The sequence below is a fragment of the Arachis ipaensis genome, chromosome B9 (assembly GCF_059453495.1).
Source record: "Arachis ipaensis isolate K30076 ecotype BB chromosome B9, ASM5945349v1, whole genome shotgun sequence".
NCBI classification, from domain to species: domain Eukaryota; kingdom Viridiplantae; phylum Streptophyta; class Magnoliopsida; order Fabales; family Fabaceae; genus Arachis; species Arachis ipaensis.
Window position 1 is genome coordinate 114,149,305 of NC_142444.1, and position 8,749 is coordinate 114,158,053.

Sequence of the window (8,749 nt, forward strand, 5' to 3'; positions counted from 1 at the left end):
ACATCTCCATCTCCCTCTCCATATTTCTTCTTCTTCTTCTTCTATTCTTTTGTTTATTGCTCGAGGGCGAGCAATATTCTAAGTTTGGTGTGGTAAAAGCATAGCTTTTTTGTTTTTCCATTACCATTGATAGCATCTAAGACCGGAGAATCCTCTAGAAGAGGGAAAGGGAAGACAAAAGCTTCCACATCCGAGTCATGGGAGATGGAAAGGTTCATCTCCAAAGCCCATCAAGACCACTTCTATGATGTTATGGCCAAGAAGAAGGTGATCCCTGAGGTCCCTTTCAAACTCAAAAGAAATGAGTATCCGGAGATCCGACATGAAATTCAAAGAAGAGGGTGGGAAGTTCTAACAAATCCCATCCAACAAGTCGGCATCCTAATGGTTCAAGAGTTCTATGCCAATGCATGGATCACCAAGAACCATGATCAAAGTAAGAACCCGGACCCAAAGAACTATGTTACAATGGTTCGGGGGAAATACTTAGATTTTAGTCCGGAGAATGTGAGGTTGGCGTTCAACTTGCCAAACATGGAAGAGAACGCACGCCCCTACACAAGGAGAGTCAACTTTGATCAAAGGTTGGACCAAGTCCTTATGGACATATGTGTAGAAGGAGCTCAATGGAAGGATGACTCCAAAGGCAAGCCGGTTCAACTAAGAAGATTGGACCTCAAGCCTGTAGCTAGAGGATGGTTGGAGTTCATTCAATGCTCAATCATTCCCACTAGCAACCGGTCTGAAGTTACTATAGACCGGGCCATCATGATCCATAGCATCATGATTAGAGAAGAGGTGGAAGTTCATGAGATTATACCTCAAGAACTCTACAAGGTGGCTGATAAGTCTTCCACTATGGCAAGGTTAGCCTTTCCTCACCTCATTTGCCACCTATGCAATTCAGCTGGGATTGACATAGAAGGAGATATCCTCGTTAAAGAGGACAAGCCCATCACTAAGAAAAAGATAGAGCAAGCAAGAGAGCCCAGTCATGGAGCTCAAGAGGCGCAAGAAGCTCATTTCCATGAGATCCCTGAGATGCCTCAAATGCACTTTCCTCCACAAAACTATTGGGAGCAAATCAACACCTCCCTAGGAGAATTGAGTTCCAATATGGGACAACTAAGGGTGGAACATCAAGAACACTCCATCATGCTTCATGAAATAAGAGAAGATCAAAAAGCAATGAGGGAGGAGCAACAAAGACAAGGAAGAGACATAGAAGAGCTCAAGGACATCATAGGTTCCTCAAGGAGGAAACGCCACCATCACTAAGGTGGACTCATTCCTTGTTCTTGCTTTCTCTGTTTTTCGTTTTCTATGTTATGTGCTTATCTATGTTTGTGTCTTCATTACATGATCATTAGTAGTAGTAACTATGTCTTAAAGTTATGAATGTCCTATGAATCCATCACCTCTCTTAAATAAAAACTGTTTTAATTCAAAAGAACAAGAAGTACATGAGTTTCGAATTTATCCTTGAACATAGCTTAATTATATTGATGTGGTGACAATGCTTCTTGTTTTCTGAATGTATGCTTGAACAGTGTATATGTCTTTTGAAGTTGTTGTTTAAGAATGTTAAATATGTTGGCTCCTGAAAGAATGATGACTAGGAGACATGTTATTTGATAATCTGAAAAATCATAAAAATGATTCTTGAAGCAAGAAAAAGCAGCAAAGAACAAAGCTTGCAGAAAAAAAAATTAGAAAGAAAAAGCAAGCAGAAAAAGCCAAAAGCTCTTAAAACCAAGAGGCAAGAGCAAAAAGCCAATAACCCTTAAAACCAAAAGGCAAGGGCAAATAAAAAGGATCCCAAGGCTTTGAGCATCAGTGGATAGGAGGGCCTAAAGGAATAAAATCCTGGTCTAAGCGGCTAAACCAAGCTGTCCCTAACCATGTGCTTGTGGCGTATAGGTGTCAAGTGAAAACTTGAGACTGAGCGGTTAAAGTCAAGGTCCAAAGCAAAAAAAGAGTGTGCTTAAGAACCCTGGACACCTCTAATTGGGGACTTTAGCAAAGCTGAGTCACAATCTGAAAAGGCTCACCCAATTATGTGTCTGTGGCATTTATGTATCCGGTGGTAATATTGGAAAACAAAGTGCTTAGGGCCACGGCCAAGACTCATAAAGAAGCTGTGTTCAAGAATCATCATACTGAACTAGGAGAGTCAATAACACTATTCAAAATCTGAAGTTCCTATAGATACCAATCATTCTGAACCTCAATGGATAAAGTGAGATGCCAAAACTATTCAAGAGGCAAAAAGCTATAAGTCCCGCTCATATGATTGAAGCTCTGTTTCATTGATAGTTTGGAATTTATAGTATATTCTCTTCTTTTTATCCTATTTGATTTTCAGTTGCTTGGGGACAAGCAACAATTTAAGTTTGGTGTTGTGATGAGCGGATAATTTATACGCTTTTTGACATTGTTTTTAGTATGTTTTTAGTAGGATCTAGGTACTTTTAGGGATGTTTTCATTAGTTTTTATGTTAAATTCACATTTCTGGACTTTACTATGAGTTTGTGTGTTTTTCTGTGATTTCAGGTATTTTCTGGCTGAAATTGAGGGACTTGAGCAGAAATCAGATTCAGAGGTTGAAGAAGGACTGCTGATGCTGTTGGATTCTGACCTCCCTGCACTCAAAGTGGATTTTCTGGAGCTACAGAACTCGAAATGGCGTGCTTCCAATTGCGTTGGAAAGTAGACATCCAGGGATTTCCAGCAATATATAATAGTCCATACTTTGGCCAAGAATAGACGATGTAAGCTGGCATTCAACACCAGCTTTCTACCCATACCTGGCGTCCAGCGCTAGAAAAGGAGCCAAAACCAGAGTTGAACGCCCAAACTGGCACAAAAGCTGGTGTTCAACTCCAAGGAGGACCTCTACACGTGCCACACTCAAGCTCAGCCCAAACACACACCAAGTGGACCCCGGAAGTGGATTTATGCATCAATTACTTACTCATGTAAACCCTAGTAGCTAGTTTATTATAAATAGGACCTTTTACTATTGTATTAGGCATCTTTGGATTACCTTATGATCCTTTGATCACATTTTAGGGGGCTGGCCATCTCGGCCATGCCTGGACCTTCACTTATGTATTTTTAACGGTAGAGTTTCTACACTCCATAGATTAAGGTGTGGAGCTCTGCTGTTCCTCAAAGATTAATGCAAAGTACTACTATTTTCTATTCAATTCTTCTTATTTCGCTTCTAAGATATCCATTCGCACCCAAGAACGTGATGAAGGTGATGATTATGTGTGACGCTCATCATCCTTCTTCCTTATGAACGCGTGCCTGACAAACACTTCCGTTCTACATGAAATAAGCTAGAATGAATATCTCTTAGATCTCTTAATCAGAATCTTCATGGCATAAGCTAGAATGATGGCGGCATTCAAGAGAATCCGGAAGGTCTAAACCTTGTCTGTGGTATTCCGAGTAGGATTCAATGATTGAATGACTGTGACGAGCTCCTAACTCGCGATTGCAGGGCGTTAGTGACAGACGCAAAAGGATAGTAAATCCTATTCCAGCATGATCGAGAACCGACAGATGAATAGCCGTGCCGTGACAGGGTGCGTGAGCATATTATTCACTGAGAGGATAAGATGAAGCCATTGCCAAGGGTGATGCCTCCAGACGATTAGCCGTGCCGTGACAGGGCATTGGATCATTTTCCCGAGAGATGACCGAAAGTAGCCATTGACAGTGGTGATGTATCACATAAAGCCAGCCATGGAAAGGAGTAAGACTGATTGGATGAAGATAGCAGGAAGGCAGAGGTTCAGAGGAACGAAAGCATCTCCATTCGCTTATCTGAAATTCCTACCAATGAATTACATAAGTATCTCTATCCCTATTCTATTATATAATATTCGAAAACACCATTATCACTTTATATCCGCCTGACTGAGATTTGCAAGGTGACCATAGCTTGCTTCATACCAACAATCTCCGTGGGATTCGACCCTTACTCACGTAAGGTATTACTTGGACGACCCAGTGCACTTGCTGGTTAGTTGTATCGAAGTTGTGAACCATGGTATTGGCACCATGTTCTTGGCGCCACTGCCAGGGAAAGAAAGAGCCATGAATTTTACATCATTAAAGTGTAATCACGATTACGCGTACCAAGTTGCTCACGTTGCCAGGGATTGTTTGAGCCTGGACATCACAATTTCGTGCACCACTTGCAAAGAGGTGGAAGTTGCCAAAGGAGAGCACAAGGGAATGGAGCTTGAAATTACCTTCCCAAAGCTGTTGGAGACCTCTCCTCCAAAGCCATTACCATCCAATACAACATTCAAGTGGGTAAAATTCTTATCCTTGCCCTTTACTTTCCCACTTGAATATGGTTTACTTGAGACAGATGGCCAGCTTATAGCTCTCTGTGGCGTTAAGAGTAAGAGGAAGATGGTTAGTGGTTGGAGTTGTCATGCAAGGTTCAATATGGTAGAAAGCTCAAAGTTTAAATGCAAAGGTTGGTGTAAAGCTCAACTGAATTTGTCTAGGAAGCTGTTTGGATGCCTTAGTGAGAATTCAGATTGCTCACCACCCGGATGGAATCATGATGATTGATAAACCCCGATTTTGTGGTTTATCTTGTGCTTAATTTGGGGGATTTTATCAACTTTTCTTACATTTATTCAATGAAATAGCATGGTTTTGCAATTCTCCCTTCATTTGTGCTTAAATGTGAAAACATACTTTTTAGGCCCTAAAATTGGTAATTTTAATTCACTTTAATTCCATTCGATGCCTTGATATGTTTGTTGAGTGATTTCAGGTTCATAAGGCAAGTATTGGATGAAAGAAGTGAGGAAAAAAGCATGCAAAGTGGGAAAACTCATGAAGAAATGAAGGAACTGTAAAGCTGTCAAGCCCGATCTCTTCGCACTCAAACGACCATAACTTGAGCTACAGAGATCCCAATGAAGCGGTTCTAGTTGCGTTGGAAAGCTAGCATCCGGGGCTTCGAAATGATATAAAATTTTCTATATGTTGCTTCGCGCTCAGGGGAGCGCACATGCCATGTACGCGTGCGCGCCGATGTTGCTCGTGGGTCCACTTTAATGAAATCGCCTCCAGCGATTTTGTAGCTCATTTTGGGCCCAATCCAACCCATTTCTGATGCTATTGAACCCAAGGATTGAGAGGGGGAAAAAAGAAAGTAGTCATAGTTTAGTTTTTATCATGTTTTAGGGTTAGAATTATAGAGAGAGAGATTCTCTCCTCTCTCTAGATTTTAGGGTAGTTTTAGTTAATTCTTCTTGGATCCAAGTTATAATTCTTGTCTTGATTTAGTTTTCCTTCTTAATTTCTTGTATTACATCTCTACTCTTCTAGTTTTACTTGTCATTTCTCTTATTTTGCCATTTTTATGTTTATGAACCATTGTTGAATCTTAATTTTCTTTAATGCAATTTTAAGTTTCCATGTTCTTTTATTGTTGATTTGAGTTGTGATATTGTTTCCTTGCAATTTGTAGTTGGTAGATTTTATTAATTCTTGTCATTTATTATGCTTTCCTTTTGTACCCACCAAGTGTTTGACAAAATGCTTGATTGGATGTTAGAGTAGATTTTGAGCATTCTTGGCTTGGAGAGAGTAATTAGGCAATCTTGAGTCATGAAAACCCAACTCATGTTGGTGATCTAGAGTTGTTAGCTAATATTGTTTCCATTGACGCTAATCTTTTGCTAATTTAATTAGTAAGTTGATTAAAACTTTTGGATTGAGATTAGCTAGTCTTATTAGACTTTCTCTCATGGAAGATAATATGATACCTTCTTCCAATGTTGGAGATGACGTAATAAGATAAATTCTTGTTTATTATTGTGGTATGATTGATTAGTCTTGTTTGACTTTCTCCCTATTTGTTGGAGTTGACTAAATAAGATGAATTAATCATTGCATGACTAGGATAGAAATCCTATGATCTCAATACTTGCCATGAATGTCTCTCTTTATTACTTGCTTTCTTTAGTTACTTGTTTGATTTACTTTTCTTGTCACTTATTTTGTTGCCCCTCTTATCAACCAAAAACCCTCTTGCATCCCTCATAGCCAATAATCATACACTTCATTGCAATTTCTTGTGAGACGACCCGGAGTCTAAATACTTCGGCTAATTCTTATTTGGGGTTTGTTACTTGTGACAACTCAAATTTAATTTGATTTGAGGATTGACTATTGGTTTGGACTATATTAACAACGGAATTATTTTGTGGAATTCCGAACCGGTATAAATCCTTGTGTCAAATTAATGGCGCTGTTGCCGGGGAGTTGCAATGGTGTTATATTATTGGCTATTGTGAATATGTTTGCCTTTTGCTTATTTGTTAGTTTTTGTTAGCTTTAGGACTTTGTTGTTTATTTTTGTTAGCTTTTGTTTTTATTTGTTATTATGAATTCTCATCACTTTGGCTATGAGTTTGGCTCAAATTATGTTGTAGGAAATGGGAGCTACAATGACCATATGCATCAAGGATGGAACAATCAAAGGTGGGAGGAACCTCAAAGGATTGATCACCCTTCTTGGCAACAACAACCTCCGGTTTCTTATGGGTATAATTCTAATCCTAATGCATATCAATCTAATGGATGTGGTGGCCCTTATTGTGATTGTCAACAACCACCACCACATGCCTATGAACCACCCACTCAACATGACTTTGAACCACCTTACTCACAAGCCCCTTTTCACCGAATACCTCCATATGACCCTAATCCTTATCCACCATACCAACCACCTTATGAACCATATGAACCATACATGGAACCTGATGGGATATTTTTGTGGAAAAATGAATTTCTCCAAAACACCCAAATCTAACCGGCAAGTGCACCGGGTCGCATCAAGTAATAAAAACTCACGGGAGTGAGGTCGATCCCACAGGGATTGAAGGATTGAGCAATTTTAGTTTAGTGGTTGATTTAGTCAAGCGAATCAAGATTTGGTTGAGTGATTTGTGATTTGCAGAATTTAAATTGCATGGAAAATAAAGGGAATGGGTAAATTGCATGAAAGTAAAGAGAACTGAAATTTAAAGTGCTGAATCTTAAAGAACAAGAAATTAAATGGCAGAAACTTAGAACGCAAGAAATGTAAATTGCAGAATCTTAAAGTGCAAGAAATGTAAACGGCTTGAATTGTAAAGGGAATTGGGAATTGGATTTGCAGAAATTTAAACAAGGAAAGTAAATTGCAACAAACAGAGAAGTAAAGGATATCTTGAATCGAACCGGATCTTTAAAAACAGAATTGTAAATGAGCATGAAAACAGTAAACAGGGAATGGGAAATGGGAAATCCGGATCTCAGGACCCAAGAGACTAGAAAACCAAGTGTAGATCTCAATGCCTTCCTAGATCCAACAAGAACAATTGCAAAGGAAATGTAGATTGCAAAGAAAGTAGATGAAAAGTAATTAACCGAAACTGAAATTCAATTAAGCAGAAAATTAAACAAGATCCCAAGGTGAGATTGAAACAGAAGTTCTTCAATTCTCCACCCAAGATCCAAGACAATTGTAATTGAAATTGAAAGCAAGAAAACTAAGAGGAAGGGAATTCAATTCTCCTTCCCCAAGACTTAAAAATTTAAAATTCACTCAATCACCAAAACTCTCCGAAAACCCTCTCTCAAAACTCCAAGGAAAAGCTCTCTGAAAAACTTAAATCCTATGCTATTTATACACTTTCTTCAAATGGTCTTCAAGCCTTCAATTGGGCCTTTGCTCTTGATGGAATTGGGTTGATAGAGGCCTTGGTTGATTGCTCTTGGAGTTTGGAGAAGAACCGAATTGAACCGGGTTGGAATCATGAAAGCTTGAGTAAAAGTTGGAGTAAAAGTTTGAGACTAACTTTTACTCCAACTTTTCACATCAGCCACCCTCTTTTGCTGATACCAACGTTGGGGCAAAAGTTAGGGGTCTAACTTTTTCTCCAACGTTGGCCTCCCCTTGCACACTCATGGCACCAACGTTAGCCAAAAAGTTAGAGGCTAACGTTGGCGCAAACTTTTGCTCTCCAGGGTGTGTTTTTCATGCGCCAACGTTAGCCAAAAAGTTAGGGGCTAACGTTGGCGCAAACTTTTGCTCTCCAGGGTGTTGATTTGTGATGCCAAAAGTTAGCCAAAAAGTTTGAGGCTAACTTTTGCTCCAGATTTTTGCCCAAAAGTTAGCCAAAAAGTTTGAGGCTAACTTTTGCTCCAACTTTTTGCCCAAAAGTTTGCACAAAAGTTTGAGGCTAACTTTTGGTCCAGCTTTTTGCTTCCTGGTTCATTTTCAATTAATCCAAAAGTTTGAGCTAAAGTTTGAGGCAAACTTTTGCTCAAACTTTTTGTCCTCTCTTCCTCCTAACCATTCCTTCTTGCTTCATCCTTTCTCCAAGCTTTCTTCACCTATCATTAATCAACCAAACACATCAAAGCTATGCTCAAAATCATGAGATATTCATTCTTTCATAATATGTGACAATTATAGCATAAAACCTCATGAAATTGCATTAATTCATACATGGTTGATTAAATCAAAGGAAACATGAAAATCTACCCAATTGGCTTGCTTATGGCTCAAGAAAGTGCATAATTCTATTGAAAACAAAAGAAAAAAGCTAGTGAAACTAAGCTAAGATGACTTGTCATCACAACACCAAACTTAAAACTTGCTTGTCCCCAAGCAAGAAATGAATTATGCTCAATGGTTCTTTCATTTAAGATGGATTGAAG